The sequence below is a fragment of the Delphinus delphis genome, chromosome 8, assembly GCF_949987515.2.
Source record: "Delphinus delphis chromosome 8, mDelDel1.2, whole genome shotgun sequence".
Lineage (NCBI taxonomy): Eukaryota > Metazoa > Chordata > Mammalia > Artiodactyla > Delphinidae > Delphinus > Delphinus delphis.
In genome coordinates this window covers 72,457,258-72,470,075 of record NC_082690.1, presented here as the reverse complement: position 1 = coordinate 72,470,075, position 12,818 = coordinate 72,457,258, and positions in this window count along the sequence as shown.

The window sequence follows — 12,818 nt, the reverse complement described above, 5'->3', positions numbered from 1 at the left end:
TTATACAGTTCTGTAACCATCATTACAATCAGTTTCAGAATAATTCCATTACTTTAAAAGTTTCCTCCTGTCCATTTACAATCAATTCCACTCTCATCCCAAGAATCAGGTAACACTGATCTGATTTCTGTCTCTATAGTTTCGTCTTTTCATGTAAATGGAATCACAATATGCAGTTCTTTGTAGTTGGCATTTCACACTTAGCGCTGTGTTTTTGAGGTTCATCCGTGTTCTATGTATTAATAGTTCATTTTTTTTTATTCTTGAGTAGTAGTCCATTGTATGTGCATGCCATTAGTTTCTTAATTTACCTGTTAATAGACATTTGTGTTGTTTCCAGTGTGGGGTCATTATACATAATGCTGCTATGAACTTGTACCTACAAATCTTTAGGGTACACAAATTTCCATTTTTCTTCTGTATCTACCTAAAGATGGAATTTCTGGGTCCTATGGAAGTATACGCTTACTTTTTTCTTCTTATTGGTCACCATCTGTTATCATGTTGTCTGTGCGTTTAATTTAATCAAATTCCCCGAGGATCCTTAGGATGGAAGATAGTACAATGGACGGAAGGGAGAATAGTTAACATGTTGAACAGAATCCCCCCTTAAAAGTCACAACGTGCCCTGGCTCTGTGCATCCTCAGATCCAGGTCTGCTCTTTGCACCCCTAGTCTAGGTTACTTAACCTTTGTGCTCAGCCCCTGTTCCCCACACCCCTGGCTTCATCTGAAACCCTCTCACATGGAGGCTTGTACTCAGCCATCCCTTCTCCTTCCACTCACAGAATTGTTGTTTTTTGTTGTTTGCTCCTGCAGTCGGATCCACACACTTCCTTTTCCTCCTCCTCGTCCCTGAATGACATCTAAAACCAAGTCCTGCAGGAAGGCAACTTTCAGTGAATTTGATCTCCCTGGAGTGAATTATTTTGGAATTAAACACATGGTTGGTTTTGAAATCAAAACTCAGGAGCTGCTAAAAACTTCCATGGATGGCTCAACGTTCCGGCCCTGAACCTCAGGCCTCTGGACAGTGGCGGGAATCTGTCAATCCACTCTGAGGGATTAGGGCTTCCTTTTTTCAACTTGTGTATGTTTGTCTAAAACCTTTTCCTTCTCCTGAGTATGTAAAGCAACCTGAAAACCTAGGTCAGTCCCTGCAGGCTAACTTGAACTTTAAAAAGTTGGTGCAGATAAATTGACGTGCTTTCATTCTGGCTCTGGTGGTGTTTTTCAAACTACAGGTTACTACCAATTAGAAGTCAGTCGAGTGGATGCACTGAGAATTTTTCAAAATCCAATGGATTTTAACATACCAGAAGGTGCTGCCCGCAAGAAGCGTAGCGTTGTGTGAGGCAGCTTTTTTTGCATGTGCATGTGGGTAGGTGCACACACATGTGCTGGCTAGTGATGTAGACTGTATGTCAAGGGTGTTCGAAGATCGCTGAGGCATTGAAAGGTGCATAACTGTGGGTTGGGGAGTTTGGATGGAAGGGAAAGAACAAATGTTCTTTTTTTTTTTTTTGCGGTACGTGGGCCTCTCACTGTTGCGGCCTCTCCCGCTGCGGAGCGCAGGCTCCGGATGCGCAGGCTCAGCGGGCATGGCTCACAGGCCCTGCCACTCCGCGGCATGTGGGATCCTCCTGAACCAGGACACGAACCCGTGTCCCCTGCATCGGCAGGCGGACTCTCAACCACTGCGCCACCAGGGAAGCCCAGAACAAATGTTCTTGATCAAGCAAACTGATCAAGGATTGTCTGTGCTTAACCTTTTTTTCCCCCCAAATAAATTTATTTATTTATTTTTGGCTGCATTGGGTCTTTGTTGTTGCGCACGGGCTTTCTCTAGTTGCGGTGAGTGGGGGCTACTCTTCATTGCAGTGCGTGGGCTTCTCATTGAGGTGGCTTTTCTTTGTTGCGGAGCACGGGCTCTAGGTGCACAGGCTTCAGTAGTTGTGGCACGCCGGCTCAGTAGTTGTGGCTCACAGGCTCTAGAGCGCAAGCTCAGTAGTTGTGGTGCAGGGGCTTAGTTGCTCCGCGGCATGTGGGATCTTCCCGGACCGGGGCTCGAACCCGTGTCCCCTGCATTGGCAGGCGGACTCCCAACCACTGCGCCACCAGGGAAGTCCCGAATTTTTAAAACTTTAACTTTTCTAATTTGTTGGCATAAAGTTATTCATAATACTCCCTTATAATTCTGTAGTATCTATTGTGATGTTCCTGCTTTCATTTATTCCTGATTTTGGTAATTTGTGCCTTCTCTCTTCTGTTCTTGGTCAATTTGGCTAAAGTTCATCAGTTTTGTTGATCTCATCAAAGAATTAATTTCTGGCTATATTTGCTTTTGCCATTGTTTTTCTTTTTTCTATTTCATTGGTTTCTGCTCTGGTTTTTATTATTAATGTCCTCTGCTTACTTGGAGTTTGATTCAGGCTTCATTTTATGGCCTCTGGAGGTAAAAACTCAGATTATTGACTCTGAAACTTTCTTTCTTTCTAATATATGTTTAAAACTATACATTTTCCTCTAAGGACTACTTTAACTGCATCCCATAATTTAAAAATATATTTTGTTTTCCTTTCCATTCTGTTCAAGATATTTTCAGTTTCACTTGAGATTTTTCTTTTGTTTATTTAGAAGTATGTTGTTTAATTTCCATGTATTTTGAGATTTCCCAGATTTTTTTCTTTGGTTGATTTCTGACATGATTCCATGACTGGGGAAATCATCTGTATGACTACATTCCTTTTTAATTTATTGAGGTTCATTTAATAATATAACATATAGTCTTTCCTGGGGAATGGCCCATTTGAGCTTGAAAATTGTTTATGTCACCACTGTTCATGGAATGATATATATATACATCATTTAGGTCAAGTTGGTTGACAGTGTTGTTCAAGTGCTCTTATTGATGATTTTCTGTCTAATTTTTCTATCAATTTCTGAGGGAAGGATATTAACATTTTAAACTATATTTGTTGAATTGTCTATTTCTCCTTTCAGTTATGTCAGGTTTTGTTCATGTATTTTGGGCATCTGTTGTAAAATGCTTCTACATGTATAACTGTTGTACCTTCCTGATGTATTCAGCATTTTATCTTTATGAAACATTCTTCTTTGTCTCTAAGAATATTTATTTTCTTAAAGTCTATTTTGTCTGATGTTAATATAGCCTTTCCAACTCTATCATGGTTACCATTTGCAGAATATACAAATTTCCATTCTTTTCTTTCAAATTATTTGCCTTTTTGAATCTAAAAGTTGCCTCTTGGAGTCAGCATATAGTTAGTTCTTGCTTTGCTTATCTGGTCTGACAATCATTGCTTATGTATCTGAATATATATATATATATCAGCTTTATCTAGATATAATTCACATACCATACAATTCACCCCTTTAAAGTGTATCAATAAATGTTCTTTTATTTCCTTCACAGAGTTGTGCAACCATCACCATAATCAATTGTAGAACATTTTCATCACCCCCGAAAAGCCCTGTATACATTAGCAGTCATTCCTCATGTCCCTCAACACCCTCCAGTCCTAAGAAACCTCAAATCTACTTTCCATTCCTATAGATTTGTGTATATGGACAAGTCATATAAATAGAATTACAGTACATGGTCTTTTGTGACTGACTTCTTTCACTTAGCATACTATTTTCAAAGTTCATCCATGTTGTAGCATTTATCGGTATGGCATTTATTTTTATGACTGAATAATATTCCTTGTGCGAAATTATATTTATTCATTCATCAGATGATAGACATTTGGGTTGTTTCCACTTTTTCACTATTAAGTATAATGCTGCCATGAACACTGCTGAACATTTTCTGCATGACGTATATTTTCAGTTCATTTGGGTTTATACCTAGGTGAGGAATTGCTGGGTCATATGGAAACCATATGATTAAAATTTTGAGAAACTACTAGACTGTTTTTCAAGATGGCTGCATCATTTTACATTCCTGCTAGCAATGTATGAGGATTTCAGTTTGTTCACATCCTCTCCGACACCTGTTATAAGAGCAATAAGACTTTTTGATTATAGCTGTTCTAGTGGATGCAAAGTAGTATCTCATTTTGCATTTTATTTACATTTCCCTGATGGCTAATGACCATGTTTTCATGTGCTTATTGAACATTTATACATATTCTTTGGAGAAACATCTATTCAAATTTTCTGTCCATTTTAAAAAACTGCATTTTCTGGATTTTGTTGTTGCTGTTTTTGTTGTTTACTGTTGATTTGTAAGGGTTCTTTATTTATTATGGACACAAGTCCCTTAGCAGACATAAAGTTTGCAAATATTTTCTCCCATCTGTGAAGTTTTGTTTGTTTGTTTATTTTTTACTTTTTTGATGTTGTCTTTTGAAGCATAAAATTTTCATTTTGATGAGATTCAAAGTATCTGTTTTTCTTTTGTCTCTTGAGCTTTTTATGTCACATCTAAGAATGCTTTACTTAACCCAAGGTCATGGAAATTTACTCCTATATTTTCTTCTAAGAGTTTTATTGTTTTACCTCTTACATTTAGTTCTATAATCCATTTGGAGTTAATCTTTGTGTATAGTGTAAGGAATGGGTCCAACTTCACTTTTTGCATGAGTTGTTCCAGCACCATTTGTTGAAAAGATTATTCTTTCTTCATTGAATTGTCTTGGCACCCTTGTCAAAAATTAAATGACCATAAATGTATGGGTTTATTTCTGGGCTCTCAATTCTATTCCATTGATCTATGTGTTAGCCTTATGTCAGTACCATGACTGAAAATTTGAGTGCACTTGTCAACCCACACATAGATTGATAAGCAGAGTACAGGGCCTTGTGGATTTTGAGGTATTTTTGTTTGTTTGTTTTTTGAGTTTTTTAATATAAATTTAGTTATTTATTTTTGGCTGTGTGGTGCCTTCATTGCTGCACGTGGACTTTCTCTAGTGGCGAGCGGGGGCTACTCTTTGTTGCAGTGCGCGGGCTTCTCGTTGCAGTGGCTTCTTTTGTTGTGGAGCATGGGATCTAGGCACGCAGGCTTCAGTAGTTGTGGGGCACAGGCTTAGTTGCTCCACGGCATGTGGGATCTTCCTGGGGAGGGCTTGAACCCGTGTCCCCTGCATTGGCAGGCAGATTCTTAACCACTCTGCCACCAGGGAAGTCCCGATTTTGCAGTGTTTAAGCATAACTTCTGTCCAATTCATTGGCTAACCACAATGCTAAGCTACTCTAAATACCATGTAAGTGGAATCATACAGTATTTGTCCTTTTGTGACTGGCTTATTTCATTTAGCATAATGCCTTCAAGGCTCATCCTTAGCAAGTGTTAGACTTTTCTTCCTTTTTGAGGCTGAATAATATTCCATTGTATGTATAAACATTGAGTGTTTATCCATCCATCCATCAATGGACAATTGGGTTGATTCTGCATTTTGGTTATTGTGAATAAAACTGCTGTAAACATGAGTGTACAAACATCTGTTTGTGTCCCTACTATCAAATCTTTTAAATATATACCCAGAAGTGCAATTTCTGGATCATGTGTTAATTCCATTTTTAATTTTAAGGGAAAACTTTGTTTTCCATAGTGGCTATACAATTTTACATGCCCACCAGTAGTGAACAAGTGTTCAAGTTTCTCTGCATCCTCACCAACATGTGTTACTTTTTTTGAATAGTAGCTACACTGATGAGTGTGAAGTTGTGTCTCATTGTTCTTTTGAGTCTCATTTCCCTAATGATTATTGATAGTGAGCATCTTTTCTTGTGCTACTTAGCCATTTGGATATAGTCTTTGGAGAAATGTCTGTTCAAGTCCTTTGCCCTTTTAAAAATTGTGTCGTTTGTTTTTTAGTTGTTGAGTTGTAGGAGTTCTCTATATACTCTGGATTCAGCCATTATTTCTTAAGATAACTTTTTTCTTTCCCTTCTTCTCTCCTTCTGGGCCTTAAATTACATGTATTTTAAAAATCTCTTCATATTGTTTTATAGGTCACTGAGGTGCTATTCATTTTTTTCAGCCTGTAATTCATTTAGGTTAGTTTCTCTTATTATGTTCTCAAGTTCACTGATCTTTTCTTCTGAAGTCTCTAATCTATTCTTAATCCCATTTTCATTAAAAAATTTTGTGTTTTCACCTCTAGAAGTTCCATTTTCTTTATTTATATCTTCCATTTCTTTCCTCACAATGTTCATATTTTTCTCTGCTTCTTGAGCATATTTATAATAGCTATTTTTAACTCCTTGTCTGCTATTATCATCATCTTTGTCATTTCTATGTCTGTTTCCATTGGACTGATTGTTCCCATTGTCATGATTCAAATTTTTCCAGCCTCTTTGCATGCCTAGTAATTTTTTATTGAATTCTAGACATTATTATGTTGTTGAGTATCTGGGTTTTTTTCTAAAGAATATTTAGATTTTGTTGGGTCTTATAGTTAAGTTAGTTGTGTAACAGCATGGTCAATTTGAGGTTTGTTTCAAGCCTTAATTAGGGTAGGTTTAGGATAGGATTTACCCTAGGGTTGGTGTTTACCTATTCCTATTTCTATTTATCCAGTCCTATTTCTAAGGTATGACCTTTTCTGGAGACTCAGTTAAGTGTGCTGAGGTTCAGTGAGGTCTCTCCATTCTGACTGGTAAGCACTTGAATGTCTCCCAGACCTGTGTAAGCTCCAGGAGCTGCTCAGTTGACAATTACTCAGTAGTTCTTTGCCCAGCCTTATGAATGTCCACCCTACACCTGTGCACTTAGTATTCGGCAACAGATGTAATCTACGCAGGTTTCTGGAGCTCTTTCTCTACATAGTTCCCTCTGCTTTGGTAGTCTGCCACACAAATTCCAGTTGCTTCAGACTTTCTGAATTTGATCTCTGTCTCCTCAACTCAGTGAGACCACCATGCACTTCTGGGCTTCCCCCTATCTGCACTTTGTTCCAGAAAAGACCTTCAGGCAGATAGTTGGAGATTTTTAGTAAGACTCACTTCGTTTCCCTTGCCTTGGGGGTCCCAGCCCTGCACTGCCTGTTGTCCGATGTCTGAAGACACATATTTCATGTATTTTGTCCAATTTTCTAGTTGCTTATAATTGCAGGGTAAGTATGCAATTTGCATAGTACTCTGTTATGAGGTCATATATGTTTTCAATTTCTAAAAACTCTCTTTCGTTTTTTGACTATGCTTTTATATATAAGCCTCCTACTTTATGGACAATTAAATATCCTGATATGAATCATCCTGGGAATGTTAATGAGAATAGTATTCATGTTTTTCCTGTTTCTCGAATTAATGGTATTTCATTGAGGGAAATTTCCCCTGCCATCTCAACTTGGACACTATTTTTGGGTCATCCATCATTTTCAAATAGCCAGTGAGTTTTAATTGACTGATAATATTTATAATAAAAGTCAAGAGTAATTAGATTTGGTACCCTGTGGGATTTCTCAGCAACCATGTAGGTGGGAGGTGGGGAGAGACATACCACAACCATTCATTCATTGGGTGACGCTGGTTCTTCTTCTTTTTTTTTTTTTGCTGTACGCGGGCCTCTCACTGTTGTGGCCTCTCCCATCACAGAGCAGAGACTCTGGACGCGCAGGCTCAGCGGCCATGGCTCATGGGCCCAGCCACTCCGCGGCATGTGGGATCTTCCCAGACCGGGGCACAAACCAGTGTCCACTGCATTGGCAGGCGGACTCTCAACCACTGCGCCACCAGGGAAGCCCACGCCGGTTCTTCTTATGAAAGGGTCACAAAGATGTCTCCCACATATGAACTCTTTTAACCTTTGCATAATTCTCACAACTATTGTAATTATTATTCCAATTTTACAGTTGAGGAAACTGAAGTTCAGAGAGGTTCAGTAACTTGCCAATGTCACAGAACTAGTAGGTGAAGCAACCATGATTGGAACCCAGGCAGTCTGTCCAACCTATACACTGTGCTGTCCCCCATTTGCTTCATAGCTTCCAGAAATTTCATATATCTGGACTATCGATGGAATTGTTTCCTGTTTTTCAATACAGGTACAGAATTTTCCAGTTTAAAACTTTTCTTTCACGTTTCATATGGCTTTTTTAATCTCAAAACTATAGCCCACAATATTTTTTCCACATTATAAACTATTTAAGTTAAATTCTTCTTTAAGTTAAAGTCCTCAGTGGAAACACTGAGACAAAGGAATAGACATTTTTGAAGGACTTCATACTTTGTCTAATAAATTTTTCATAAAATTTATCAAGATACTTCCATCAAGCAGTGCATAAGAATGCCAGCTACTCCATGGAATGTAGTTTTTAACTGGTGTCTTTGGAAGACCCAAAGTTTCCAAGATGTCTAATGGTGGAATTTGAGGCACAGTGACATATGGGCAGAGGAGATATTTTTGGGAGCAGTCCCTTCCCTGTACCTCCCAAATCCCTTACAGACCCCCTTCCTCCTCAGGCGGCCCCTCCTGCACATGTTGGGGGCAGGGCCCGGGCTGGGTGCACCTCGGCCAGGATCCTGCTGATCTATGTTCTTGCCTGACACTCAGCAGCTGTCGCAGAGGCGTGGGCTGCAGGCGCTGTTCCCCATGGGCCGTGTGCAGGCTGCAGGCCGGGGATCCTTTCCCGCCTAATCCAAGGGGCACTGGCGGTGGGGAGGGAGACAGCTGGGTGTAACTGATCTGCAAAGGAATGGAATGGTGCAGGCCTCCCAGTGCTGGGCTGGGCCGTCTGCAGGCTGCCCTCCCCAGCTGCCAAGCCTTTAACCCTTCCCTCTCTTACTTCTCTCTCCCCTCCATCCTGGGAATTGATGTCACCTAGCTCAGCCAAGTCCAGGGAATGTCCCTGGTTGGACCTGAACACCTTGCAGAGGACCCAGCCTTGGGACAGTTACTTCTGGGGAGGCTAGAGCAGGAGTAAGAGGCTCGGGTCCTGTCTCAGAAGGAGACAAATCTTGTGGAAGGCCCAGCAGGTGATTCAGACGGTGGAGACCATGAGGTCAGAGCAGTGAGGCCCGGCCTGGATTGGAGCTCAGGGAAGACTCCCTGGAGGATGCAATGAAAGGAGCACTGGGTTTGGAGTCTGGTGCTTCCTCCGCTGTTGCTCACTTTGCAGTGAGTGCTTGGGTAGGTCACTGTCTCTCTAGGATCTATTTTCTGTTCCTGAAAATGTGGAATTTGAAGATGATCTTTAAGGTTCTGCCCATAGTGGTAATAGCAGCTCCACTCATTAAACGTCTACTATAGGCCAGGGACTTTCTCGATAAACATTCTCACCATCACTTTGCCAGATTCTCCCATTTTAGTGACGAGGAAACAGATTTGGAGAGAATAAATCACACGGCTGTTCAGAGACAGAGCCTGAGCCCATAATCCAGGCTCTTCACTGCATCCTGCTCCACCTTCAGCTCCAACAACCTGGAAATGATGGTCAGGTTCAGTAGAATGGAGACTGAATGTACAGTGGTCTGGGGCCCAGCAGAGGCAAAGGCTTAGAAGTGAGCCCAGAGCCCCTGCATGAAGGGTAGGCTGGGGCTGGGTTGGACTCTTGGCCTCTTCTCCTGTCCTGGGCACAGCTGGCTCAGCCAGGCAGCCTCACACACAGCCACAGCCTCTGCAGTTGTCCAGCCCGTTCCCATCCATGATCTCATTTGACCCTCATGCCAACCCTAAGATGCAGAACCTGTCACCCCTCTTCACAATGAGGGACTGAAGCTTGAAATTTGCCCATGTTCCTGTAAATGGTAACTAGCTGAAGAGAGACTAGAGCCCTCTTTCCACTGTCCCCTCTGGCCTAATGGAGGAAAAGGGGCCAGAATCCTAGCTACCAGGCACCCAGCAATCCCCTTCATGCTACTGCTCCTCCTGGGTGGAAGAGGAAAGTATGAGTGTGGGCTCTGGAGTTAAGCAAGCTTGGGCTCAAGTCCTGACTCCCTCACGCTCTAGCTGTGCAGTTGCTTAACTTCTCTGAGCCTTAGTTTCCTCCTGGGTTGTCAGTGAGATGTGGGTGAATAATGAGTGAATGCTGGAGCCTGGCCTGCATCCCGCTTCCCTGAGCACAGCATAGACACAGGCTGGCATGGGACACCCCAGAGAGGCAGAATGTAGGGCTGGGGGTGGAGGGCGGTGCTAACGGCCAAAGAGAAGGATTCTGTGGGCTGGGGTTTTGCGGTGAGGGTGGGAGCCGGGGCAGGTCTAAAGGGTAGGCAAGAACTGCCTAGGGTAGGCAAGAACTGCCTAGGGAGAGGGAGGAAAAGGACATTCCAGGTGAGGCACAGGCCACAGGCCATGCAGAGGCAGGAACAGACACGGTGCAGGAGGAACAGGGACTGAGTTTGGGTTTGAGCTGCCTGGGACGACACTGGCCCAGAGGGAGGTGGGGCTTCATGGTGAGTGAGGGCTGAGCAGCAAGCCTAGAGAATGCTCGGCTCCAGAGAACAAGTTCTCCAGGGGTGCAGGGGCTGGACCAGTTACCCTCCATGTTGCCCACCCATCTTCCCCCCCAACCCCACCCCAGTCCCTGGGTTGCCAGGACCTCTGGGCAAAGGGCCGGGTTGGGGTACAGTTCCAGCTTGGGAAGGACAGCTGTGCAGGCTTCCTGCCTGCTGCAGGGGATTAACTGGCACTGCCACGGTATGTGGGGGGCACCTGGCCCCCCACTCTGCCCACCCCATACCCTTTAACTGCTTGCTGCCTGGGCCCCCTTGCTTTCACGTTTAAAGGCATGTTAAAAAAAATTTTTTTTTAATTAAAAAAATAAAGACATGTTCATTCTCAGTTTTCAGTGCCCTGTGTTAGACACTGGGGAGACAGAGATAAATAGAGATCTAGGGCAGGGTCTATCCAGCCAGAGGCACCTTTATCCATCACTGGCCCTCCTCATGCCAGCCATGGGATCTCTGAGACCCTTGATCTCTCTCCTAGCAAAACCCTACTGCTCTCTCCACTGGCTCCTTCCAGGACATATGGTCAAGTCACTGCCTTCCTCAAACCAGCAAACAAACAAACCTTCCCTTGACCTCATGCCCTATCTCTCTTCTGTTTTCTCAGCCAAACTCCTTAGCGTTGTCCACACTATCTCTGCTTCCTCACCGAGAAGACATTGTCCACCAGAACCATCTCCTCTTCTTCCCAGGCACACAGCTGGACTACATTTCCCAGCCTCCCTTGCAGTTAGGTGTGGCCATGTACATGAGTTCTGGCCAGTGGGATGCACGTGGAAGAGAGCCGGCCACTTTCAGTCCTGCTCCCCCAAACCTTCAGTGCATGCTTCCTGCACTTCCCCGGGGCTGGCTTGCTGCAGAGGAGCATGGCACTTTTGGAAGGCTCGTGCTGAAGATGGTGGACCCTCCAGACAGAGGAGCCAGGGTGTCTGAATCATTTTGGATGCAAGGTTCCAGCTACCCAGGAACACCATAAAAAAAAAAAAAAGAAAGAAAGAAAGAAAGAATTTCGTCCCCCCGCTCCTCCATCATCCCATGTTGGGCAACCCAAGAAATCAGGGAAGAGGGGGACTGGAACTCTGAAAAGAAGATTGGAAGGAGGAGACACTCTGCTTTGAGGAGATTTCCTGGGGCAGGACATGGCCAGTGAACTTACACAGGCAGTGTTTAACCTTCACCTTGAAGTTGTTCCTGTTTGATTCAGTACTGTGGTTGCCATCTGCCTTCCCCAAACCACCACGACAAGTGCGTGACACTCCAAGGCCTGTGGGGTCAGAGCCTTGGGGAGATGTAAAAGGCAGGGCCACACATGGACAAACAGACCCCAGAGACCTAGGCCTGGAGGAGAAGGCTGAAGCCGGCGCGGGGCAGGTGCTGACACAGCGACGGGAGTGGTGAAGAAAGGGTTAAGGGGTCTGTGAGCAGGATTGGCTCTCCTTTAAGTGAGGGCAGTAAAATCAGCATGTCGCCTCCAATTTGCTCCGGCCTGACCTTGAACGTGAATCATTCCATCACAATGTCCTTATTGATTTCCACAGGAAGAGGATTAAGCCCAGAAAATCAGGGCGGGAACTTGAGCCTGAAGCACGGAAAATGGGATAGTTCTGGGGCTCAGAACCCCTCGTGTTGGCAAATACGTCACAGGGGGCTGCAGACTGGGCAGCCGCCCAGCTCGGCTACCAGCTTTCTGAGCGGCTGGGTCCTAGGCTTCTGTTTCCTTACCTGTCTGGTGTGTGGCCTCCAGGGTTCCCTCAAGCTTTAAGTCATGTGCATAGAGTGGATAGGAAACAAAGGATGGGGAAGATGCTATAGATATGCCTTGAGTCTATTCTGGGGTGGTTACTTCATCTTTCTGTACACAACGACAGATTTTGGGACCCTCAGAACCAAATAGGCTGTTCTAAGACCAATGCTGCCATTGAACCAGCTGGCCCAAACAGCCAGGAAGGGCCTCCTCAGTCCTGAAAACCCTTCAATGTAATGAGAGGGATATAATGGGTGTGTGTGTGTGTGTGTGTGTGTGTGTATGTGTCCCCACATAGAAGCATAAAGGAAGCAGGTCATTCTATGGGAACTGATCCACAATTTCCTTTCTTCATTTAACATATCCTGGAGAGCCCACTGTATCAGTTTACAAAAGGGCTATATAATATTCTACAGTGAGGCTGTACCAGGTTATTTAATCATTCCCTACTGATAGGCATTTAAAGTTGTTACCAATATATATATATATTTTCTTAATATTTATTTATTTGGTTGCGCCGGGTGTTAGTTGCGGCAGGCAGACTCCATAGTTGTGGCATGCAAACTCTTAGTTGTGGCATGCATGTGGGACCTAGTTCCCTGACCAGGGATCGAAGCCGGGTCCCCTGCATTGGGAGCATGGAGTCTTAACCACTGTG